This window comes from Nerophis ophidion, linkage group LG20 (genome assembly GCF_033978795.1).
Source record: "Nerophis ophidion isolate RoL-2023_Sa linkage group LG20, RoL_Noph_v1.0, whole genome shotgun sequence".
In the NCBI taxonomy this organism is placed as follows: domain Eukaryota; kingdom Metazoa; phylum Chordata; class Actinopteri; order Syngnathiformes; family Syngnathidae; genus Nerophis; species Nerophis ophidion.
This window is the reverse complement of record NC_084630.1, coordinates 5,406,049-5,433,564: the sequence shown is the minus strand read 5'-3', so window position 1 is coordinate 5,433,564 and position 27,516 is coordinate 5,406,049. Positions and strand designations below refer to the sequence as shown.

Below are 27,516 nucleotides of genomic sequence, written 5' to 3'. Positions count from 1 at the left end.
TGCAAAATTAGTGTTAAAAAAGCTAGCATGCTAATATTAGCATGAATCAAGTTCCAAGATTTATGACTCTGAAGTGTATAGCTGCAAAATTAGCGAAAAAGCTAGCATGCTAATATTAGCATGGATCAAGTTCCAAGATTTATGACTCTGAGGTGTATAACTGCAAAATTTGCGAAAAAAAGCTAGCATGCTAATATTAGCATGAATCAAGTTCCACGATTTTTGACTCTGGAGGTGCATAGCTGCAAAATTAGTGAGAAAAGCTAGCATGCTAATATTAGCATGAATCAAGTTCCAAGATTCATGACTCTGAAGTGTATAGCTGCAAAATTAGCGAAAAAAGCTAGCATGCTAATATTAGCATGGATCAAGTTCCAAGATTTATGACTCTGAGGTGTATAACTGCAAAATTTGCGAAAAAAAGCTAGCATGCTAATATTAGCATGAATCAAGTTCCACGATTTTTGACTCTGGAGGTGTATAGCTGCAAAATTAGTGAGAAAAGCTAGCATGCTAATATTAGCATGAATCAAGTTCCAAGATTCATGACTCTGAGGTGTATAGCTGCAAAATTAGCGAAAAAAAAGCTAGCCTGATAATATTAGCATGAATCAAGTTCCAAGATTTATGACTCTGAGGTGTATAGCTGCAAAATTAGTGAAAAAAGCTAGCATGCTAATATTAGCATGAATCAAGTTCCACGATTTTTGACTCTGGAGGTGTATAGCTGCAAAATTAGTGAGAAAAGCTAGCATGCTAATATTAGCATGAATCAAGTTCCAAGATTCATGACTCTGGAGGTGTATAGCTGCAAAATTAGTGAGAAAAGCTAGCATGCTAATATTAGCATGAATCCAGTTCCAAGATTTATGACTCTGAAGTGTATAGCTGCAAAATTAGCGAAAAAAGCTAGCATGCTAATATTAGCATGGATCAAGTTCCAAGATTTATGACTCTGAGGTGTATAACTGCAAAATTTGCAAAAAAAGCTAGCATGCTAATATTAGCATGAATCAAGTTCCACGATTTTTGACTCTGGAGGTGTATAGCTGCAAAATTAGTGAGAAAAGCTAGCATGCTAATATTAGCATGAATCAAGTTCTAAGATTTATGACTCTGAAGTGTATAGCTGCAAAATTAGCAAAAAAAAAAGCTAGCATGCTAATATTAGCATGAATCAAGTTCCAAGATTCATGACTCTGAGGTGTATAGCTGCAAAATTAGCGAAAAAAAAGCTAGCCTGATAATATTAGCATGAATCAAGTTCCAAGATTTATGACTCTGAGGTGTATAGCTGCAAAATTAGCAAAAAAAAAGCTAGCATGCTAAGATTAGCATGAATCAAGTTCGACGATTTATGACTCTGAGGTGTATAGCTGCAAAATTAGTGAAAAAAGCTAGCATGCTAATATTAGCATGAATCAAGTTCCACGATTTTTGACTCTGGAGGTGTATAGCTGCAAAATTAGTGAGAAAAGCTAGCATGCTAATATTAGCATGAATCAAGTTCCAAGATTTATGACTGAAGTGTATAGCTGTAAAATTAGCAAAAAAAAAGCTAGCATGATAATATTAGCATGAATCAAGTTCCAAGATTCATGACTCTGAGGTGTATAGCTGCAAATTTGTGAAAAAAAGCTAGCATGCTAATATTAGCATGAATCAAGTTCCAAGATTTATGACTCTGAGGTGTATAGCTGCAAAATTAGCGAAAAAAAGCTACCATGCTAATATTAGCATGAATCAAGTTCCACGATTTTTGACTCTGGAGGCGTATAGCTGCAAAATTAGTGAGAAAAGCTAGCATGCTAATATTAGCATGAATCAAGTTCCAAGATTTATGACTCTGAAGTGTATAGCTGTAAAATTAGCAAAAAAAAAGCTAGCATGATAATATTAGCATGAATCAAGTTCCAAGATTTATGACTCTGAGGTGTATAGCTGCAAAATTAGCAAAAAAAAAGCTAGCATGCTAAGATTAGCATGAATCAAGTTCGACGATTTATGACTCTGAGGTGTATAGCTGCAAAATTAATGAAAAAAGCTAGCATGCTAATATTAGCATGAATCAAGTTCCACGATTTTTGACTCTGGAGGTGTATAGCTGCAAAATTAGTGAGAAAAGCTAGCATGCTAATATTAGCATGAATCAAGTTCCAAGATTTATGACTGAAGTGTATAGCTGTAAAATTAGCAAAAAAAAAGCTAGCATGCTAATATTAGCATGAATCAAGTTCCACGATTTTTGACTCTGGAGGTGTATAGCTGCAAAATTAGTGAGAAAAGCTAGTATGCTAATATTAGCATGAATCAAGTTCCAAGATTCATGACTCTGAGGTGTATAGCTGCAAATTTGTGAAAAAAAGCTAGCATGCTAATATTAGCATGAATCAAGTTCCAAGATTTATGACTCTGAAGTGTATAGCTGCAAAATTAGCGAAAAAAGCTAGCATGCTAATATTAGCATGGAACAAGTTCCAAGATTTATGACTCTGAGGTGTATAACTGCAAAATTTGCGAAAAAAAAGCTAGCATGCTAATATTAGCATGAATCAAGTTCCACGATTTTTGACTCTGGAGGTGTATAGCTGCAAAATTAGTGAGAAAAGCTAGCATGCTAATATTAGCATGAATCAAGTTCCAAGATTCATGACTCTGAGGTGTATAGCTGCAAATTTGTGAAAAAAAGCTAGCATGCTAATATTAGCATGAATCAAGTTCCAAAATTTATGACTCTGAGGTGTATAGCTGCAAAATTAGCAAAAAAAAAGCTAGCATGCTAATATTAGCATGAATCAAGTTCGACGATTTATGACTCTGAGGTGTATAGCTGCAAAATTAATGAAAAAAGCTAGCATGCTAATATTAGCATGAATCAAGTTCCACGATTTTTGACTCTGGAGGCGTATAGCTGCAAAATTAGTGATAAAAGCTAGCATGCTAATATTAGCATGAATCAAGTTCCAAGATTTATGACTGAAGTGTATAGCTGTAAAGTTAGCAAAAAAAAAGTTAGCATGATAATATTAGCATGAATCAAGTTCCAAGATTCATGACTCTGAGGTGTATAGCTGCAAATTTGTGAAAAAAAGCTAGCATGCTAATATTAGCATGAATCAAGTTCCAAGATTTATGACTCGGGTGTATAGCTGCAAAATTAGTGAGAAAAGCTAGTATGCTAATATTAGCATGAATCAAGTTCCAAGATTCATGACTCTGAGGTGTATAGCTGCAAATTTGTGAAAAAAAGCTAGCATGCTAATATTAGCATGAATCAAGTTCCAAGATTTATGACTCTGAAGTGTATAGCTGCAAAATTAGCGAAAAAAGCTAGCATGCTAATATTAGCATGGAACAAGTTCCAAGATTTATGACTCTGAGGTGTATAACTGCAAAATTTGCGAAAAAAAAGCTAGCATGCTAATATTAGCATGAATCAAGTTCCACGATTTTTGACTCTGGAGGTGTATAGCTGCAAAATTAGTGAGAAAAGCTAGCATGCTAATATTAGCATGAATCAAGTTCCAAGATTCATGACTCTGAGGTGTATAGCTGCAAATTTGTGAAAAAAAGCTAGCATGCTAATATTAGCATGAATCAAGTTCCAAAATTTATGACTCTGAGGTGTATAGCTGCAAAATTAGCAAAAAAAAAGCTAGCATGCTAATATTAGCATGAATCAAGTTCGACGATTTATGACTCTGAGGTGTATAGCTGCAAAATTAATGAAAAAAGCTAGCATGCTAATATTAGCATGAATCAAGTTCCACGATTTTTGACTCTGGAGGCGTATAGCTGCAAAATTAGTGATAAAAGCTAGCATGCTAATATTAGCATGAATCAAGTTCCAAGATTTATGACTGAAGTGTATAGCTGTAAAGTTAGCAAAAAAAAAGTTAGCATGATAATATTAGCATGAATCAAGTTCCAAGATTCATGACTCTGAGGTGTATAGCTGCAAATTTGTGAAAAAAAGCTAGCATGCTAATATTAGCATGAATCAAGTTCCAAGATTTATGACTCGGGTGTATAGCTGCAAAATGAGCTAAACAGGTGAGCATGCAAGTGCCAAAAAATACGAGTTCTACAACTGCAAAATGAGCTAAAACATGCTTGTCCTCATCAGGGTCACGGCTGAGCTGGAGCCTATCCCAGCCAGAGGGCAAGAACGCCTCCAAAATGAATTTTCAAATGAAAAATGAAAAAAATACATATATAATGCTCCATTTTTTTCCTGCCAAATTCACACTTCTACTTTCCTACATGGCTTTGTTTTCTCGATGCCCGTAGTCTCTCCTTGGATAACACTTGGATAAACACAGCCAACCTCCGTAGTTTTGCATGACATTTCCACTCCGACATTTGGAAAGAGAAGGCGCAGTAAAGCTGGCAGGTGAAGGCTAATTTAGGCATGCGCTGGCTGACAAACATCCACAGGCACGCACACAATAAGCACAGCTCTCTTGATAGGCAATTAACTTTACTCCAGACGCCTCAGCAGCCAACAACACCCGCTCCTCGCGCAGCTCGCCGTTTTAATCGGACACGCAGACGGCGAGCACGTCTTTGCATATGCGGCGTTCATAGCAGCATTGATATGCGGCGTGGCGGCGGAGAATCTGTTACCTTCCTCGCCATACACACACACACACACACACACACACACACACACACACACACACACACACACACACACACACACACACGCTCATCAAAAAAGGGAACCAGAGGGCAGACGACTCCTAAGGAGCCCCGCTGAGTTAAATAATCACACTCGGGTGTTTAATTACTAACGAGAACCTGATGATGATGATGATGCTCTTTAATTAACACTAATTGAAGAGTGACGGCCAATCAGAGGGCTCTGCTGCCACCCTATTGGCTAATTGGCAAAGCGTAAAGGTGAAGAGGTGGAGTATGCTTTAAACTTGTGATGTGTTCCTTTTTGCGATGCCAGCTTACAACGTCGTCCGTGACATTTTGCTGGTTTGTTTTTAGAATTTGTGTTCCTTTTTGGGGTTAAATCCCCAAAAAGGATTCCCGAGCGTGGCCACCACTGCTGCCCACTGCTCCCCTCACCTCCCAGCATACTTGCCCTTCCGATTTTCCCGGGAGACTCCCGAATTTCAGTGCTCCTACGGAAAATCTCCCGAGGCAACCATTCTCCCGATTTCCACCCAGACAACAATATTGGGTCCGTGCCTTAAAGCAGTGGTCCCCAACCACCGGGCCGCGGCTCGATTGGTATGGGGCCGCAGAATAATTTTTAATGTTTTTTTTTTATAATTAAAAAAAAAAAATCAAATCAACATTAAAAAACACAAGATACGCTTACAATTAGTGTGCCAACCCAAAACACCTCCCTTTGTCATGACAAAAAAAAATAGTAATAATAATAATTAAAAAAAAAAATAGAATAGAATGAACTTTATTGTCATTATATTTGCATATAACGAGTTTAAAGACTCCAACTTAAGGTGCGGTAGTGGGAACAAATATGGGGTGAAATAAATGACATAAGAGGTAAAAAGGAAAAACTAACAATTGAAATAAACAGACTACTATCCAATAAAAATAATAAGCAATCCTGTACAATATACAAAACACTATAGAAATACAAAATACAAAATACTGAACAATATACAGAGCAAAAAATCCCCCCCAAGCGTTGACCGGTCCGCAGCTACAAAAAGGTTGGGGACCACTGCCCTAAAGTAGTCACCTTTAGCGTCCTTTTTCACCTGAAACCTTCTCTCCTTAACAGCTAGTTAGCTCTCGCGTCACCTGAAATAGTTGCCAGCGGACATATTAGCCCAGCACCACACACGGCATAAAGTCGTCTCTTTTCATTGCATAATTACACAGTAATTTGGACATCTGTGTTGCTGAATGTTTCGCAATTTGTTCAATTAATAATGGAGACGTCAAAGAAGAATGCTGTTGGTGGAAAGCAGCTGCCTTTAGCAACCGAAACACAGCCGGTGTTTCTTTGTTTGTTGTGAAGCTTTAACACAGAGCGGTCAAGCGAACATGTTTCTCTACGTCAACCAGCAAGTTTTTGGATGGGAAAATTGTGATGTTAAGTCGGCTCTTACCGGAGCCTTCAGTGGATTATGGGACCTCATCCTGCAGCTCAAAAAGGCAGCTGTGATCTTGGCTCCTCCGTCGGCTTCTCTGAGAGACACTGGCGTTCACCGCAGCCATACGACTTTCAGGTATGACTTTCTAATGTCACTAAAACGCTATTAAAACAATAAGCGGATAAGGGATCTTCCAGAATTATCCTAGTAAATGTGTCTAATTACATCTGAAACGCGCCCAATGCCGCCTTTTTTTTTTTTAGTGCCTCACTCTAACTTTCCTTATCCAGAAATCTTTCATCTTCGCTCAAATTAATGGGGAAATCGTCACTTTCTCGGTTCGAATAGCTCTTACTGCTGGAGGCTATGATTGTAAACAATGTTCAGATGTGAGGAGCCCTACAACCCGTGATGTCACACGCACATCGTCTGCTACTTCCGATACAGGCAAGGCTTTTTTATTAGCGACCAAAAGTTGCGAACTTTATCGTCAATGTTCTCTGATAAATCCTTTCAGCAAAAATATGGCAATATCGCGAAATGATCAAGTATGACACATAGAATGGACCTGCTATCCCCGTTTCACCAAAGAAGAGTTCGGTGAATGCACATATGAAACTGCTGGGGTTCGGTAGCTCCAACAAGGTTAAGAACCACTGTGCTAGCTAGTTAGCTTGCGCGTCACCTGAAATAGTTTCACTGTAGGTAATGACTTTGTCTTTTTTATATTTGTCGTCTCAACAGGTGTAATTCACGTCACTCATTATGTTATTTGGTTTGCTAGCATTTATAAGAGTACTGTTTTCATTTTGTATCAGATAAATGTATGAATTTAAAGGCCTACTGAAAGCCACTACTAGCGACCACGCAGTCTGATAGTTTATATATCAATGATGAAATATTAACATTGCAACACATGCCAATACGGCCGCTTTAGTTTACTAAATTGCAATTGTAAATTTCCCGCGGAGTTTCTTGTTGAAAACGTTGCGGAATGATGACGCGTGTTTGTGACGTCTCGGGTTGTAGCGGACATATTAGCCCAGCACCACACACGGCTAAAAGTCGTCTCTTTTCATTACATAATTGCACAGTATTTTGGACATCTGTGTTGCTGAATCTTTCGCAATTTGTTCAATTAATAATGGAGACGTCAAAGAAGAATGCTGTTGGTGGAAAGCGGTGGATTGCAGCTGCCTTTAGCAACCGAAACACAGCCGGTGTTTCTTTGTTTGTTGTGATGCTTTAACACAGAGCGGTCAAGCGAACATGTTTCTCTTCGTCAACCAGCAAGTTTTTGGATGGGAAAATTGTGATGTTAAGTCGGCTCTTACCGGAGCCTTCAGTGGATTATGGGACCTCATCCTGCAGCTCAAAAAGGCAGCTGTGATCTTGGCTCCTCCGTCGGCTTCTCTGAGAGACACTGGCGTTCACCGCAGCCATCCGACTTTCAGGTATGACTTTCTAATGTCACTAAAACGCTATTAAAACAATAAGCAGATAAGGGATCTTCCAGAATTATCCTAGTAAATGTGTCTAATTACATCTGAAACCTTCCTACTGCCGCCGCCTGGAGCTGTCGTCGCCTTTTTTTTTTTTTTGTGCCTCACTCTAACTTTCCTTATCCACAAATCTTTCATCCTCACTCAAATTAATGGGGAAATTGTCGCTTTCTCAGTTCGAATAGCTCTTGCTGCTGGAGGCTAGCCCTGCGATGAGGTGGCGACTTGTCCAGGGTGTACCCCGCCTTCCGCCCGATTGTAGCTGATATAGGCGCCAGCGCCCCCCGCGACCCTAAAGGGAATAAGCGGTAGAAAATGGATGGATGGATGGATGCTGGAGGCTATGATTGTAAACAATGTTCAGATGTGAGGAGCCCTACAACCCGTGACATCACACGCACATCGTCTGCTACTTCTGGTACAGGCAAGGCTTTTTTATTAGCGACCAAAAGTTGCAAACTTTATTGGCGATGTTCTCTACCAAATCCTTTCAGCAAAAATATGGCAATATCGCGAAATGATCAAGTATGACACATAGAATGGACCTGCTATCCCCGTTTCACCAAAGAAGAGTTGGGTGAATGCACATATGAAACTGCTGGGGTTCGGTAGCTCCAACAAGGTTAAGAACCACTGTGCTAGCTAGTTAGCTTGCGCGTCACCTGAAATAGTTTCACTGTAGGTAATGACTTTGTCTTTTTTATATTTGTCGTCTCAACGGGTCTAACTCACGTCACTCATTATGTTATTTTGGTTTGCTAGCATTTATAAGAGTACTGTTTTCATTTTGTATCAGATAAATGTATGAATTTGAAGGCCTACTGAAAGCCACTACTAGCGACCACGCAGTCTGATAGTTTATATATCAATGATGAAATATTAACATTGCAACACATGCCAATACGGCCGCTTTAGTTTACTAAATTGCAATTGTAAATTTCCCGCGGAGTTTCTTGTTGAAAACGTCGCGTAATGATGACGCGTGTTTGTGACGTCTCGGGTTGTAACGGACATATTAGCCCAGCACCACACACGGCTAAAAGTCGTCTCTTTTCATCGCATAATTACACAGTAATTTGGACATCTGTGTTGCTCTTTTGCAATTTGTTCAATTAATAATGGAGACGTCAAAGAAGAATGCTGTTGGTGGAAAGCGGTGGATTGCAGCTGCCTTTAGCAACCGAAACACAGCCGGTGTTTCTTTGTTTGTTGTGAAGCTTTAACACAGAGCGGTCAAGCGAACATGTTTCTCTACGTCAACCAGCAAGTTTTTGGATGGGAAAATTGTGATGTTAAGTCGGCTCTTACCGGAGCCTTCAGTGGATTATGGGACCTCATCCTGCAGCTCAAAAAGATCTTGGTTCCTCCATCGGCTTCTCTGAGAGACACTGGCGTTCACCGCAGCCATACGACTTTCAGGTATGACTTTATAATCTCACTAAAACGCTATTAAAACAATAAGCAGAATTATCCTAGTAAATGTGTCTAATTACATCTGAAACCTTCCTACTGCCGCCGCCTGGAGCTGTCGTCGCCTTTTTTTTTTTTTTGTGCCTCACTCTAACTTTTCTTATCCACAAATCTTTCATCCTCGCTCAAATTAATGGGGAAATTGTCGCTTTCTCGGTTCGAATAGCTCTTGCTGCTGGAGGCTAGCCCTGCGATGAGGTGGCGACTTGTCCAGGGTGTACCCCGCCTTCCGCCCGATTGTAGCTGATATAGGCGCCAGCGCCCCCCGCGACCCCAAAGGGAATAAGCGGTAGAAAATGGATGGATGGATGGATGCTGGAGGCTATGATTGTAAACAATGTTCAGATGTGAGGAGCCCTACAACCCGTGACATCACACGCACATTGTCTGCTACTTCTGGTACAGGCAAGGCTTTTTTATTAGCGACCAAAAGTTGCAAACTTTATCGTCGATGTTCTCTACCAAATCCTTTCAGCAAAAATATGGCAATATCGCGAAATGATCAAGTATGACACATAGAATGGACCTGCTATCCCCGTTTCACCAAAGAAGAGTTGGGTGAATGCACATATGAAACTGCTGGGGTTCGTTAGCTCCAACAAGGTTAAGAACCACTGTGCTAGCTAGTTAGCTTGCGCGTCACCTGAAATAGTTGCACTGTAGGTAATGACTTTGTCTTTTTTATATTTGTCGTATCAACAGGTGTAATTCACGTCACTCATTATGTTATTTGGTTTGCTAGCATTTATAAGAGTACTGTTTTCATTTTGTATCAGATAAATGTATGAATTTGAAGGCCTACTGAAAGCCACTACTAGCGACCACGCAGTCTGATAGTTTATATATCAATGATGAAATATTAACATTGCAACACATGCCAATACGGCCGCTTTAGTTTACTAAATTACAATTTTAAATTTCCCGCGGAGTTTCTTGTTGAAAACGTTGCGGAATGATGACTTGTGTTTGTGACGTCTCGGGTTGTAACGGACATATTAGCCCAGCACCACACACGGCTAAAAGTCGTCTCTTTTCATCGCATAATTACACAGTAATTTGGACATCTGTGTTGCTCTTTTGCAATTTGTTCAATTAATAATGGAGACGTCAAAGAAGAATGCTGTTGGTGGAAAGCGGTGCATTGCAGCTGCCTTTAGCAACCGAAACACAGCCGGTGTTTCTTTGTTTGTTGTGAAGCTTTAACACAGAGCGGTCAAGCGAACATGTTTCTCTACGTCAACCAGCAAGTTTTTGGATGGGAAAATTGTGATGTTAAGTCGGCTCTTACCGGAGCCTTCAGTGGATTATGGGACCTCATCCTGCAGCTCAAAAAGATCTTGGTTCCTCCATCGGCTTCTCTGAGAGACACTGGCGTTCACCGCAGCCATACGACTTTCAGGTATGACTTTATAATCTCACTAAAACGCTATTAAAACAATAAGCAGAATTATCCAAGTAAATGTGTCTAATTACATCTGAAACCTTCCTACTGCCGCCGCCTGGAGCTGTCGTCGCCTTTTTTTTTTTTTTGTGCCTCACTCTAACTTTCCTTATCCACAAATCTTTCATCCTCGCTCAAATTAATGGGGAAATTGTCGCTTTCTCGGTTCGAATGGCTCTTGCTGCTGGAGGCTAGCCCTGCGATGAGGTGGCGACTTGTCCAGGGTGTACCCCGCCTTCCGCCCGATTGTAGCTGATATAGGCGCCAGCGCCCCCCGCGACCCCAAAGGGAATAAGCGGTAGAAAATGGATGGATGGATGGATGCTGGAGGCTATGATTGTAAACAATGTTCAGATGTGAGGAGCCCTACAACCCGTGACATCACACGCACATCGTCTGCTACTTCCGGTACAGGCAAGGCTTTTTTATTAGCGACCAAAAGTTGCAAACTTTATCGTCGATGTTCTCTACCAAATCCTTTCAGCAAAAATATGGCAATATCGCGAAATGATCAAGTATGACACATAGAATGGACCTGCTATCCCCGTTTCACCAAAGAAGAGTTGGGTGAATGCACATATGAAACTGCTGGGGTTCGTTAGCTCCAACAAGGTTAAGAACCACTGTGCTAGCTAGTTAGCTTGCGCGTCACCTGAAATAGTTGCACTGTAGGTAATGACTTTGTCTTTTTTATATTTGTCGTATCAACAGGTGTAATTCACGTCACTCATTATGTTATTTTGGTTTGCTAGCATTTATAAGACTACTGTTTTCATTTTGTATCAGATAAATGTATGAGTTGAACAGTTAGAAGATACTTACATGTTAGTGGCAGCTCATCTTCACAAATGTTAGGGGCGGAGCTGCCAAGTATTTCCTGTTTTTTTTGAGGATGATGATGTCATCACAGACAACTTTGGATCATACCAACTCACAGGGGGGTAGTTTGTTTTCTATTTAGATTAATCTTAGGTTTGGTTCAGATAGATATGAAGGATGGATAGCAATAGTATCTTAATTTAACAATGTGACGACACGCTATTGTAGGCTAACTGTTTGACATGTAGAAATGTTAGATTATGCTGGTAAGCAAACCTATGGGCAACAGTGGTGCATGCCAGGTCATATAGGAAGTCATATAAAAGATGGTGTGCGGCAGCCATTTTGTGGTGAACAATTTGCCAAAACACATGCTTGCCTTCCTTGGTTTGAGTGAGTAGATTCTTTACGTTGTACTTCTCATTGTTTTAAAGGCCTACTGAAAGCCACTACTACCGACCACGCAGTCTGATAGTTTATATAGATAGATAGATGGATGGATAGAAAGATAGTACTTCATTGATTCCTTCAGGAGAGTTCCTTCAGGAAAAATTCCAGCAGCAGTGTACAGAGTTGAGATCAATTTAAAAAAAAGTAAATAATGGGGCTTTAAATGGAAACAAAATAGAGAAATATTACAATTAGAATAAAAAATAAAAAGCAACAATGGGAATAAAAATATAACAGTAAAATAAAAATATAACAAGACAAAGTAGGCAGTAGTGACCATGTTATGAAAACGTATTGCACCGTTATTGTTTTGCATCCCCTGTCATCCCCTGCCATGTTACATATCAATGATGAAATATTAACATTGCAACACATGCCAATACGGCCTTTTTAATTTAATAAATTGCAATTTTAAATTTCCCGCGAAGTGTCCTGTTGAAAACGTCGCGGAATGATGACGCGTGCTTGTGACGTTATTGGTTGTAGCGGACATTTTATTCCAGCCCCACTCACGACTAAAACTCGTCCGATTTAGTCGCATAATTACACAGTATTTTGGACATCTGTGTTGCTGAATCTTTTGCAATTTGTTCAATTAATAATGGAGACGTCAAAGAAGAATGCTGTTGGTGGAAAGCGGTGTCTTCCAGCTGCCTTTAGCAACACAAACACAGCCGGTGTTTCTTTGTTGTTGTGAAGCTTTAATATGGAACACAGCAGTCAAGCGAACATGTTTCTCTTCCACATGTCAACCGGTGGTGAGAAAATTGTGGTAGCAAACCGTAAACATGAGCGGAGCTTGTGTTGTTCTTCCTGCAGCTGTCAAAGAGGCAGCTGCGACTTTCTTGGCTCCTCCATGGCTTCCCTCAGAGACACTGGCGGTCACCACACTCCTCCGACTTTCAGGTATGACTATATAATCTCACTAAAACACTAGTAACACAATAAGCAGATAAGGGATTTTCCGGAATTATCCTAGAAAATATGTCTAATAACATCTGAATCGCTCTTTTTTTTCCATTTTTTTTTTTTCTTCTAGTCCTTCACTCTCACTATCCTCATCCACAAATCTTTCATCCTCGCTCAAATTAATGGGAAAATTGTCACTTTCTCGGTCTGAATACCTCTCGCTGCTGGTGGCCATGATTGTAAACAATGTGAGGATGTGAGGAGCCCTACAACCCGTGACGTCACGCACACATCGTCTGCTACTTCCGGTACAGGCAAGGCTTTTTTATTAGCGACCGAAAGTTGCGAACTTTATCGTGGATGTTCTCTACTAAATCCTTTCAGCAAAAATATGGTAATATCACGAAATGATCAAGTATGACACGTAGAATGGACCTGCTATCCCCGTTTGAATAAGAAAATCTCATTTCAGTAGGCCTTTAAGAAACCCCGCCCAGACAGGCCTGTAAAAGTACCCCCGAACCTCCAAAACCCTCAAATCTAGACTCCAAACATCCCAGAACAAGCTAGTCAGGTTACTTCTAGACCTCCACCCCAGATCACACCTCACTCCTACCCACTTCTCAAAAGTGGGCTGGCTCAGGGTGTAGGACAGAGTAAAACAACTTGCACTGAACCTAGTCTATAAAATCCGCTACACCTCCCTGATACCGAAGTACATGTCGAACTACTTTCTTAAAGTAAATGACCACGATAACCACAACACAAGGGGGAGCTCCACAAACCACGTTAAACCCAAATTCTGATCTAACAAAAGTCTTATCTCGTTCTCCTTCTATGCCACATCAATGTGGAATGCACTCCCAACAGGTGTAAAAGAAAGTGCAACTCCATCCTCCTTTAAAACCGCACTAAAAGAACACCTCCAGGCAACTTCAACCCTAAACAAACACCCTCCCCCCTCCATATCCCAATTCCCCGGATTGTAAATAAGCAAATGTAAATACTTGTTATGTTTTCTGATCTCTCTACTGATCCACTACTTGTTGTACATATCCTACTAAGCCAAACCTACACTGTTTTAATGTCCATTTCTCAGATGATGCAATTGTTGACGACTGAAGTGCTGATATCAACCAAACCTACCCCCCCTCCACATCCCGCCCCCCAATTGTAAATAATGTAAATAATTCAAAGTATATACTCTGTTGATTAACTTGTGTGATGACTGTATTATGCTGATAGTATATATTTGTACCATAAATGTATTAACGTGGACCCCGACATAAACAAGTTGAAAAACTTATTGGGGTGTTACCATTTAGTGGTCAATTGTACAGAATATGTACTGAACTGTGCAATCTACTAATAATATAACAGCTTATAACAGGAACTTAACATCACAAATAGGCAAGCCCATAAAAATAGGTTACATTAGTGCAAAAGTGATTGTTTGTATTGTATTTAAAATTAAAAATGCAATCCCTCTTACTTGCCAAGCAGTTTATTCAAATGGATGGTAATTAGAGCTTAAAAGAAGCTATTACCGGACCTATAAAAGCGCATAGATTTACAGAACAGTCCTTAAATTCCATAAAAGGAGCGATGTTTTTAAAAAAAAATGTAATTGTTGCATTTTTAAAAACGGTCTTTTGTCTTTCTTCGATGATCGCAGCCACAATGGCGACCAGTGAATAACCTGCTATAATAAATATTCATGGTGGCTGACACACAAAGGTAGCTTATCCCCTCCGCTCTCAATCCCTCCTGAAATAGTTTCCTCCTAATTATCTTCCATGTGCCACCTCTACTTTCGTCCCTTTTTGCTAATCTTCGCCTCTTCCTTCCCGCGGACCCGCTAAAAAGGTTAGCGCGCGTTAGCTGAAAATAAAACCGCATTGTCGTCACCTGCGAAGCCTCCGCTTCGGCGCCACGCGGCTTCCGAGCGCTAGAACAATCTTAATTACAATAACATTGTCTGCTAATCCTTCTAAATGGGAGCCAGGCGCTAAATCAGTTTGATGATGCTCTTGCTTAGCTGCCTCTCACTGGTTTCTACTCTAATCCTCTATACCAAAACACTAATCCTTCACTCCGCCTTGCCGTCTTCTGTCCCGCTCCATTCGGTAACTTTTGGACGCTGTAAACTTCGCCGAAACTTCCAACAATGGCGGAAGATGCAAATGTTCTATACGTTGCGTTTACAAGCGGCTCACGGAGAATTACATTCTGGCGTCGCTGATGTTGTTAGTGCCTTCACGCTAAATGAAGCTTTTTAGCCGACCAAACATGAAAATCTCGTGTTGGACAAAAGGATTTGGCGAGAACTCGATGCGTCAATTCCCACACCTTTTATTTATAGACTCAAAAATAAGTGTTGAGAGTTTTCAGTAACTAAAACTGATAAAAACCTGTGTGACAGTTATCAACCCCAACGCTGTTACAGCTCGGGAAACAAAAAAAGACTAAAAACTGTCACAATTAGTCAGACTATTCATCCATCCAATTTCTACCGCTTATCCCTTTCGGGGTCGCGGGGGTTGTTGGAGCCTATCTCAGCTGCAATCGGGCCGAAGGCGGTGTACACCCTGGACAAGTCGCCACCTCATCACATTGTTTTTTTTCTTACGGTCTTATTTACGTGCCTCCACTTTTCCCCATGCAGTAGTTTAGAGCGCTTCCATAAGGAGTCTTACTGACAGATATACAAACCCTGTTTCCATATGAGTTGGGAAATTGTGTTAGATGTAAATATAAACAGAATGCTAATATTTGCAAATTCTTTTCAACCCATATTCAATTGAATGCACCGCAAAGACAAAATATTTGATGTTCAAATTCATTAACTTTATTTTTTTTTGTAAAAAATAATTAACTTGGAATTTCATGGCTGCAACACGTGCCAAAGTAGTTGGGAAAAGGCATGTTCACCACTGTGTTACATTACTTTTTCTTTATACAACACTCAATAAACGTTTGGGAACTGAGGCAACTAATTGTTGAAGCTTTGAAAGTGGAATTCTTTCCCATTCTTGTTTTATGTAGAGCTTCAGTTGTTCAACAGTCCGGCGTCTCCGCTGTCTTTTTTTACACTTCACAATGCGCCACACATTTTTGATGGGAGACCGGTCTGGACTGGGGCGGGCCAGGAAAGTACCCGCACTCTTTTTTTTACGAAGTCACGCTGTTGTAACACGTGCTGAATATGGTTTGGCATTGTCTTGCTGAAATAAGCAGGGGCGTCCATGAAAAGACGGCGCTTAGATGGCGGCATATGTTGTTCCAAAACCAGTATGTACCTTTCAGCATTAATGGTGCCTTCACAGATGTGTAAGTTACCCATGCCTTGGGCACTAATACACCCCCATACCATCACATATGCTGGCTTTTGAACTTTGCGTCGATAACAGTCTGGATGGTTCGCTTCCCCTTTGGTCCGGATGACACAATGTCGAATATTTCCCAAAACAATGTGAAATGTGGACTCGTCAGACCACAGAACACTTTTCCACTTTGCATCAGTCCATCTTAGATCAATCAATCAATCAATCAATGTTTACTTATATAGCCCTAAATCACTAGTGTCTCAAAGGGCTGCACAAACCACCACGACATCCTCGGTAGGAAAACTCACACCCAGTGGGACATTGGTGACAATAATGACCCAGTGGGACGTCGGTGACAATGATGACTATGAGAACCTTAGAGAGGAGGAAAGCAATGGATGTCGAGCGGGTCTAACATGATACTGTGAAAGTTCAATCCACAATGGATCTAACACAGTCGCGAGAGTCCAGTCCAAAGAGGATCCAAGACACAGCAGCGAGAGTCCCGTTCACAGCGGAGCCAGCAGGAAACCATCCCAAGCGTAGGCGGACCAGCAGCGCAGAGATGTCCCCAGCCGATACACAGGCGAGCAGTACATGGCCACCGGATCGGACCGGACCCCCTCCACACGGGAGAGTGGGACATAGAAGAAAAAGAAAAGAAACGGCAGATCAACTGGTCTAAAAAGGGAGTCTATTTAAAGGCTAGAGTATACAAATGAGTTTTAAGGTGAGACTTAAATGCTTCTACTGAGGTGGCATCGCGAACTGTTACCGGGAGGGCATTCCAGAGTACTGGAGCCCGAACGGAAAATGCTCTATAGCCCGCAGACTTTTTTTGGGCTTTGGGAATCACTAATAAGCCGGAGTCCTTTGAACGCAGATTCCTTGCCGGGACATATGGTACAATACAATCGGCAAGATAAGATGGAGCTAGACCGTGTAGTATTTTATACGTAAGTAGTAAAACCTTAAAGTCACATCTTAAGTGCACAGGAAGCCAGTGCAGGTGAGCCAGTACAGGCGTAATGTGATCAAACTTTCTTGTTCTTGTCAAAAGTCTAGCAGCCGCATTTTGTACCAACTGTAATCTTTTAATGCTAGACATGGGGAGACCCGAAAATAATACGTTACAGTAGTCGAGGCGAGACGTAACAAAAGCATGGATAATGATCTCAGCGTCTTTAGTGGACAGAATGGAGCGAATTTTAGCGATATTACGGAGATGAAAGAAGGCCGTTTTAGTAACGCTTTTAATGTGTGCCTCAAAGGAGAGAGTTGGGTCGAAGATAATACCCAGATTCTTTACCGTGTCGCCTTGTTTAATTGTTTGGTTGTCAAATGTTAGAGTTGTATTATTAAATAGAGTTCGGTGTCTAGCAGGACCGATAATCAGCATTTCCGTTTTTTTGGCGTTGAGTTGCAAAAAGTTAGCGGACATCCATTGTTTAATTTCATTAAGACACGCCTCCAGCTGACTACAATCCGGCGTGTTGGTCAGCTTTAGGGGCATGTAGAGTTGGGTGTCATCAGCATAACAGTGAAAGCTAATACCGTATTTGCGTATGATGTCACCTAGCGGCAGCATGTAGATGCTGAAGAGTGCAGGGCCAAGGACCGAACCCTGGGGAACTCCACACGTTACCTTAACGTAGTCCGAGGTCACATTGTTATGGGAGACACACTGCATCCTATCAGTAAGATAAGAGTTAAACCAAGACAGGGCTAAGTCTGACATACCAATTCGTGTTTTGATACGTTCTAATAAAATATTATGATCGACGGTATCGAAAGCAGCGCTAAGATCGAGGAGCAGCAACATAGATGACGCATCAGAATCCATCGTTAGCAATAGATCATTAGTCATTTTTGCGAGGGCTGTCTCCGTGGAGTGATTTGCCCTGAAACCGGATTGAAAGGTTTCACATAGATTGTTAGATGATCTCGGGCCCAGAGAAGTCGGCGGCGTTTCTGGATGTTGATGATAAATGGCTTTCGCTTTGCATAGTAGAGCTTTAACTTGCACTTACAGATGTAGCGACGAACTGTATTTAGTGACAGTGGTTTTCTGAAGTGTTCCTGAGCCCATGTGGTGATATCCTTTAGAGATTGATGTCGGTTTTTGATACAGTGCCGTCTGAGGGATCGAAAGTCACGGTCATTCAATGTCTGTTTCCGGCCATGCCGCTTACGTGGAGTGATTTCTCCAGATTCTCTGAACCTTTTGATGATATCATGGAGCGTAGATGTTGAAATCCCTAAATTTCTTGCAATTGCACTTTGAGAAATGTTGTTCTTAAACTGTTTGACTATTTGCTCACGCAGTTGTGGACAAAGGGGTGTACCTCGCCCCATCCTTTCTTGTGAAAGACTGAGCATTTTTTGGGAAGCTGTTTTTATACCCAATCATGGCACCCACCTGTTCCCAATTAGCCTGGACACCTGTGGGATGTTCCAAATAAGTTTTTGATGAGCATTCCTCAACTTTATCAGTATTTATTGCCACTTTTCCCTACTTATTCGTCACGTGTGGCTGGCATCAAATTCTAAAGTTAATGATTATTTGCAAAAAAAAAAATGTTTATCAGTTTGAACATCAAATATGTTGTCTTTGTAGCATATGCAACTGAATATGGGTTGAAAAAGATTTGCAAATCATTGTATTCTGTTTATATTTACATCTAACACAACTTCCCAACTCATATGGAAACAGGGTTTGTAAAATAGAATTGAAGCTGCGAGCATCGTTGAACGGGACTCTTAGCCCACCATTGCACCGCACGGTTGAGGTGAGTCAGTCTGTCCCTGATCCACCACCAAAAAATTAAGGATCCCCAAAATATAAATATTTTCGCCATACTTTACATACCTGCAAAATATGGGGACTTTTCGTGCATGTTAAGGTCCTCAAAAAGGTGTCTAAAATATAGAATTAAAAACCGCAGCAATTTCAATTGGACCGTTACTTTAGAGATGTATTACTCAAGTAAAAGTAAGGAGTAGTCACCCAAATATTTACTCGAGTAAAAGTAAAAACTATGTTGTGAAAAAACTACTCAAGTACTGAGTAAATGATGAGTAACCTGTTCGTTTAATGACGACGGCAACAAGTAATGCACAAAAACATAAAAATAGCAATGAACAAATTCCGAGCCAGGAATATCTCTTAAGCAACTAAAACAATAATATATATTAAATAATATATATTTGGTTTTACACTGTATTGAAAAAAAATTGAAAAGTAATTTTACCTTTGCAACCTCATTATACTTTTGGCTAAGTTTTATATTCGTAAATGTAAGTTTCTCAATACCCGACCTGATTTTTGTGCCTTTAAAAAAGATTTAGAACTCTACATTAAAACACTCTACCTCTAACAACCAAAAAGCTGTGAAAACGATGGTGCTGTGTTCCAAATTTAAGTTATTTACTGAGATTGAGTGAGCCTATGGCTTTGCACTTTGTTTATTTTGCATTCTATTTTAGTTACTTTGAATTTACAACCCCTTCGCGCTGTTTTGTACGTTTTTTATACTGTTATGTACTGTTTTTGTACTTACTTTGATTATTATTTTCAACTGTTTGTAAATGTTGAAATTTATAAATAAAGGTTTATAAGAAATGTTTTTTAAAAAGTGTGCAGTTAATCATGTGACCGCCTGGCTCTGTTTGATTGGTGAAACGGAGTCAAACGTCACCAGTGACTGCATTTGATTGGTGAAACGGAGTCAGACGTCACCAGTGACTTCATTTGATTGGTGAAACGCAGGCATGGGATAGATCCTACTTTGAAGGTCTGTCTGACAAAACAAAACAAAGCGTGCATTAACAGATCGATAAAAATCAGTAGCGAGTAGCGAGCTGAATGTAGATAAATGGAGCGGAGTAAAAGTAGTGTTTCTTCTCTATAAATATACTCAAGTAAAAGTATGTTGCATTAAAACTACTCTTAGAAGTACAATTTATCCCAAATGTTACTCAAGTAGATGTAATGGAGTAAATGTAGCCCTCTGGAGTGGGCCCCAGGCCCCTCTGTAGTTTCCACCTATATTCGAAAAGGTTAAGAACCACCCGTTCAAGTAAAAGCATTTATATAAGTTCCTGCAATGAGGTGGTGACTTGTCCAGGGTGTACCCCGCCTTCAGCCCGATTGTAGCTGAGATAGGCACCAGCGTCCCCCGCGACCCCAAAGGGAATAAGCGGTAGGAAATGGATGGATGGCATTTATTATATAAGTCAGAAAACCAGGTCATTTGGGAGCGGACAGACAGATTGCATTTTTTTTGGATTGATTGAAACTTTTATGAGTAGATTGCACATACAGTACATATTCTGTACAACTGACCACTAAGTTGGAAGCGTGTCTTAATGAAATTAAACAATGGATGTCCGCTAACTTTTTGCAACTTAATGCCAAAAAAACGGAAATCCTAATTATCGGTCCTGCTAGACACCGACCTCTATTTAATAATACAACTTTAACATTTGACAACCAAATAATAAAACAAGGTGACTCTGTAAAAAATCTGGGTATTATCTTCGACCCAACTCTCTCCTTTGAGTCACACATTAAAAGCGTTACTAAAACGGCCTTCTTTCATCTCCGTAATATCGCTAAAATTCGCTCCAATTTGTCCACTAAAGACGCCGAGATCATTATCCATGCGTTTGTTACGTCTCGTCTCGATTACTGTAACGTATTATTTTCGGGTCTCCCCATGTCTAGCATTAAAAGATTACAGTTGGTACAAAATGCGGCTGCTAGACTTTTGACAAGAACAAGAAAGTTTGATCACATTACGCCTGTACTGTATATACCTATACATACATATATACCTGTACTGTATATACCTTTATATACATATATACATACATATATACCTGTACTGGCTCACCTGCACTGGCTTCCTGTGCACTTAAGATGTGACTTTAAGGTTTTACTACTTACGTATAAAATACTACACGGTCTAGCTCCATCCTATCTTGCCGATTGTATTGTACCATATGTCCCGGCAAGAAATCTGCGTTCAAAAGACTCCGGCTTATTAGTGATTATTATTAGTCTGCGGGCTATAGAGCGTTTTCCGTTCGGGCTCCAGTACTCTGGAATGCCCTCCCGGTAACAGTTCGAGATGTTACCTCAGTAGAAGCATTTAAGTCTCACCTTAAAACTCATCTGTATACTCTAGCCTTTAAATAGACCTCCTTTTTAGACCAGTTGATCTGCCGCTTCTTTTCTTTCTCCTATGTCCCCCCCTCCCTTGCGGAGGGGGTCCGGTCCGATGACCATGGATGAAGTACTGGCTGTCCAGAGTCGAGACCCAGGATGGACTGCTCGTCGGGACCCAGGATGGACCGCTCGCCTGTATCGGTTGGGGACATCTCTACGCTGCTGATCCGCCTCCGCTTGAGATGGTTTCCTGTGGACGGGACTCTCGCTGCTGTCTTGGATCCGCTTTGAACTGAACTCTCGCGGCTGTGTTGGAGCCACTATGGATTGAACTTTCACAGTATCATGTTAGACCTGCTAGACATCCATTGCTTTCGGTCCCCTAGAGGGGGGGGGGGTTGCCCACATCTGAGGTCCTCTCCAAGGTTTCTCATAGTCAGCATTGTCACTGGCGTCCCACTGGATGTGAATTCTCCCTGCCCACTGGGTGTGAGTTTTCCTTGCCCTTTTGTGGGTTCTTCCGAGGATGTTGTAGTCGTAATGATTTGTGCAGTCCTTTGAGACATTTGTGATTTGGGGCTATATAAATAAACATTGATTGATTGATTGAAATGGTAACACCCGAATACGTTTTTCAACTTGTTTAAGTCGGGGTCCACGTTAATCAATTCATGGTAAACCAGAAAACTAAAACCAACTTAGAGGCATTTTATACAACATTTTAGTGTCTAAACTGAGGTGAAGCTGTTTAAAGCAACATTTCAGTGAGGTTGTGCACCACTACAATAATAAACACATCGCTTAATGAACGCCACTCCAAAGTGAGCATGATCGTCTGTTTACTGCGGCTGTTCTTGTTGTGTCCTCGTCCTCATCTTGTCTCGGCAGTTACAAGCTCGTCATCATCATCATTGGCACACTCCATTCAGTACTTGACGACGAGTACAGCGCTCGTTAGTGTTCACTGCCAATTAGCACGAGATGCAACACTGAGTGAGGATCTATTTGAAGAGATGGCTGCTTTCCTGCCGCTACGTCCTCATCTTTAAGAGGCACATGGAAGACATTTTGTTGGTCGTAGTCACGTAAACATAAAGCAAGCAGATGTACAGGGCATCCGGAGAGTATTCAAAGCCTTACAGCCTCATTCCAAAATGGAGTAAATTAATGTTTGTCCTCAAAATTGTACACACAATACCCCATAATGACAATGTGAAAGGTAAAAAAAAAAATGTTGTTGAAAATATATTAAAAATTACATGTACATGAGTATTTACAGACTTTACTCAATACTTGATACACTTTTGGCAGCAATAACCAATCAATCAATGTTTATTTATATAGTCCTAAATCACAAATGTCTCAAAGGACTGTACAAACCACTACGACATCCTCGGAAGAACCCTCATAAGGGCAAGGAAAACTCACACCCAGTGGGCAAGGAGCTCTCACACCCAGTGGGACGCCAGTGACAATGATTACTATGAAAACCTTGGAGAGGACCTCAAATGTTGGCAACCCCCCCTTCTAGGGGACCGAAAGCAATGGATGTCGAGCGGGTCTAACATGATACTGTGAAAGTTCAATCCATAGTGGCTCCAACACAGCCGCGAGAGTTCAGTTCAAAGCGGATCCAAGACAGCAGCGAGAGTCCCGTCCACAGGAAACCATACCAAGCGGAGTTGGATCAGCAGCGTAGAGATGTCCCCAACCGATACACAGGCGAGCGGTCCATCCTGGGTCCCGACTCTGGACAGCCAGTACTTCATCCATGGTCATCGGACCGGACCCCCTCCACAAGGGAGGGGGGGACAGAGGAGAAAAAGAAAAGAAGCGGCAGATCAACTGGTCTAAAAAGGAGGTCTATTTAAAGGCTAGAGTATACAAATGAGTTTTAAGGTGAGACTTAAATGCTTCTACTGAGGTAGTATCTCGAACTGTTACCGGGAGGGCATTCCAGAGTACTGGAGCCCGAACGGAAAACGCTCCATAGCCTGTAGACTTTTTATCACTAATAAGCCGGAGTCCTTTGAACGCAGATTTCTTGCCGGGACATATGGGACAATACAATCGGCAAGATAACAGCCTCAAGTCTTTTGAAGATGATGCCACAAGTTTGGCACACCTATCTTTGGGCAGTTTCGCCCAATCGTCTTTGTAGTACTGCTCAAACTCCATCAGGTTGGATGGGAAGCATTGGATTTCATCCAGGATGTCTCTGTCCATTGCTGCATTCATCTTATTCTAGTCAGGGAGGTGACCAAGAACATGATGGTCAGTCTGTCAGAACTACAGCATTCCTCTGTGTAGAGAGGAACCTTCCAGATAGACAACTATCTTTGTAGAATTCCACCAATCAGGCCTGTATGGTAGAGTGGCCAGACGGAAGCCATTTCTTGGTAAAAAGTTTGCTGAAACGCACCTGAAATATTCAGACCATGAGAAACAAAATTATCGGGTCTGAAGAGACAAAGATTGAACTCATTGTTGTGAATGCTGGGCATCATGTTTGAAGGAAACCAGGCACCGCTCATCACCACGCCAATACCATCCCTACAGTGAAGCATGGTGGTGGTAGCAGTCTTAAAAGACCTAACCTCGATCCTGACCTCATGGTAAACTACCGACCGGTGTCTCACCTTCCCTTTATTTCGAAAATCCTCGAAAAAATTGTTGCAGAGCAGCTAAATGAACACTTAGCGTTTAACAATCTATGTGAAACCTTTCAATCCGGTTTCAGGGCAAATCACTCGACTGAGACAGCCCTCGCAAAATTGACTAATGATCTATTGCTAACGATGGACTCTGATGTGTCATCTATGTTGCTGCTCCTCGATCTTAGCGCTGCTTTCGATACCGTCGATCATAATATTTTATTAGAGCGTATCAAAACACGAATTGGTATGTCAGACTCAGCCCTGTCTTGGTTTAACTCTTATCTTGGCATCGTATTCAAAAATACTTGAGGCTGTAATTGCTGCCAAAGGCCCGTCAACAAAGTTTTGAAACATTTTTCTTTAGTATTAGTACATTTGCAAATTAGATTTTTTTTTTTAAATTTGCAAATAAAAAAACAATTTTTCACATTGTGTGTAGAATTTTAAAGACAAAATGAATGTATTCTATTTCGGAATCAGTGTTAATTCTGACAGCCGTTTTTGATTTTGTTTTTGTTAGTCTTTTGACGAAAATGTATTCTAGTTTTAGTCCTATTTTCGATATCCGAATTGATTTAGTTTTAGTCGACAAAATTCCTCAACATTTTAGTCGACTAAAATTACCCAAAATTTTTCATCCATCCATCCATTTTTTTACCGCTTGTCCCGTTCAGGGTTGAGGGGGTTGCTGGAGCCTATCTCAGCTGCATTCAGGCGGAAGGCGGGGTTAAATTTTGCCGATTAAAATAAAAAGTATAGTGGATAATGCATCTTTGAAGTTGTCTTGTAAGCATTTTTAATAATTATTATTGCAGAGCATCTCAAAAACTAAATTCACAACAAGACCTGCACTCCATTATTATGTCAAAAAGTACATTTCACACTAAACTTTATTGTGTTATTGTTTTAGCTGATCTGTTGCTTTTTTCCCCCTAAATGTTAACTAATACAGGACTAAAATGGTTCCATTAAGAAACCAGTTTTATTCTCGATTTGCAGGCAAGGTCCCCTATGGCGTACAACAAAATAAGTAGTAGAGTAGGCAGTCTTGCTCTTTTTCAACTGTCTTTAATAGTAACAGTAATTCAGTAAAGTATAATTTATTTGTAAATACTAGTTTTGGCCTACTTAGATGTCCTGATGATTAGCCTGCAGAAGACACTTCAAGTTGGTTGTATTTTTACCAGAGAAAATATAAAAATAAAATATGTCCATATATGAGTTTATAAAGTTCAGGAATTGGTTTTTATATCCTTTAATTTAAAAGAGTAATAATAATCATCTTTGGTCGTGTTGTTGCCGTCATTATTACTACTTTTTATCATTACATCCCTACAATATACCATATATTTCGGACTGTATGGCGCACTTAAAATATTTTTTCCCCCTCAAATCGACAGTGCGCCTAGTGTAAGGAATAAGTTTGGTTGAGATTACTCACCTCGAAGCTATTTTATTTGGTACATGGTGTAATGATAAGTGTGACCAGTAGTCAAACATAAATAAATGTAGACAGCAGTATGATGGCAATATGTCTCCAATAAACAACACCAACATTTTAAATGTTCCATTGAAAATATAGAACATTCCAAATGGCGCTCAAAAATTTATCAAAATGTTTTAATACGACTTTGGTAAGCTATGAAGCCACACCGCTGGAAGGATTGTCGGCGCGGTAAACATACAAGTATTATTATGGTGTGTGTGTATAAGGTAAGACATATTATCTGGCGTTTTGTTGCGCAATATTATGCAAAAGCAACTTTTCTTACCTTTTGGTACCTGCTGATCTGTATTTAGGATCCGTATAAGTTCTGAAAAATTGCAGACGTCCGCAAGTCGATAAGCTTCTTCTTTTAATCTCTCTTCTTATGTGACATAAGAATATGATATAAAGTAGTGTAAAGTTCTTACTTGCCATGAATGTGCTAAAACATACCTGTGTGGTGGTGAGTTTACATTATTCACCAAAGGAACTTTAGTTATTAGAGAGTTCCGGACGGACGGTTTTTCACGGGACCCATTTCCTGTGTTGTTGTTTCTGGATGAAGAGACGCTGCTCTGTTATTGATTGAAGTAAAGTCTGAATGTCATTAAAACAGTTGGCTCCATCTTTTGACACTTCTTCCACTCCCGTCCTTGCACGCTACACCGCTAGAACAAAGATGACGGGGAGAAGACGCTGCCAAAGGTGAGCCACGTAAATAAGACCGCCCACAAAACGGCGCATCCTGAAGAGACTGTCAGAAAGCGGCTTGAAGATGATCTGTAAAACATTATCTATGCAACCTTTTGACCGAAGAAGCACCATTACATGTTATGTAGACCACAAGGAAGTGTTTTATATTAAGGACAAAATAATAATAATATGACTCCTTTAATGCACCCTTAATATATGAAAAAAGATCAAAAAAATATACCCATTCATCTGCAGTGCACCTTTTGGCCCGGGAAATACGGTATTCACATTTGATTAAAAATAATAAATAAATAAATAATATGACTCCTTTAATGCACCCTATAATCCGGTCTGCCTAATACATTAACTTTTTTTTAAAATAGACCATTCGTCGGCAGTGCGCCTTATAATCCGGTGCGCCTGGAAAATACGGTAGTCTTGTTTCCCGGTAAAGAATCCAAACTGTGTCCTAGGCTAGTAGTTGTCGTTCTGATTGGCTCCCCGCCTTGGTTTAATCCCGCCCCGCTTCTGCATGCTACTGTGATTACTAGATTACTAACTTGTCCGACCCATCTGAAGACCACATTAAATTTGATTGGATTTCGCCTCTGTCAATTACTTTGTCTCGTTTTTATTTGTAAACTAAATCAACTAATGTCCTTGTTTTTGTGAAGGTGCATTTGTTTTGACTGGTTATCATCCTATTTTAGTCAGAAAAATAGGTCTTTGGCGACAATTTAGACCAGGGGTCACCAACCTTTTTGAAACCAAGAGCTACTTCTTGGGTACTGATTAATGCGAAGGGCTAGCAGTTTGATACACACTTAAATAAATTGTTAGAAATAGCCAATTTGTTCAATTTACCTTCAATATATATATATATATATATATATATATATATAAATGGATATTTCTGTCTGTCATTCCGTCATACACTTTTTTTTTTTCTTTTACGGAAGGTTTTTTGTAGAGAATAAATGATGAAAAAAACACTTTATTGAACGGTTTAAAAGAGAAAACAGGAAAAAAATGAAAATTTAATTTTGAAACATTCTTTATCTTCAATTTAGACTCTTTAAAATTCAAAATACAACCGAAAAAAGAAGAGAAAAACTAGCTAATTCAAATCTTTTTGAAAAAAATAAAAAAATAATTTATGGGACATCATTAGTCATTTTTCCTGATTAAGATTAATTTTAGAATTTTGATGACATGTTTTAAATAGGTTAAAATCCAATCTTCACTTTGTTAGAATATATAACAAATTGGACCGAGCTACATTTTTAACAAAGACAAACCATTATTTCTTCTCGATTTTCCAGAATAAATTTTTTTAAAAGAATTTCAAAAGACTTTGAATTAAGATTTAAATGTGATTCTCAAGATTTTCTAGATTTGCCAGAATATTTTTTTTAAATTTTAATCATAATGTGTTTGAAGAAATATTTCACAAATATTCTTTGTCGAAAAAACAGAAGCTAAAATGAAATAAAAATATAATTATTATTCTTTA

The 27,516-nt window shown here is 40.0% G+C and overlaps 2 long non-coding RNA genes across 5 annotated transcripts in view; one reads left to right on the top strand and one right to left on the bottom strand.

The window, feature by feature from the left end:
- LOC133538562 (uncharacterized) overlaps positions 1-11,364 on the bottom strand; it is a 35,590-nt gene extending 24,226 nt beyond the window's left edge. Inside the window, exon 1 of one of the 2 annotated variants that reach the window (XR_009803040.1) lies at positions 11,316-11,364. This is a non-coding gene — a long non-coding RNA (uncharacterized LOC133538562). The remainder of the gene's footprint in view (positions 1-11,315) is intronic. The other variant, XR_009803041.1, reaches the window with a different exon arrangement.
- A 272-nt stretch (positions 11,365-11,636) lies between these two features.
- LOC133538672 (uncharacterized) overlaps positions 11,637-27,516 on the top strand; it is a 146,848-nt gene continuing 130,968 nt past the window's right edge. For all 3 annotated transcript variants that reach the window (XR_009803080.1, XR_009803079.1, XR_009803078.1), the window contains exons 1-2: positions 11,637-11,705; positions 12,582-12,668. This is a non-coding gene — a long non-coding RNA (uncharacterized LOC133538672). The remainder of the gene's footprint in view (positions 11,706-12,581; positions 12,669-27,516) is intronic.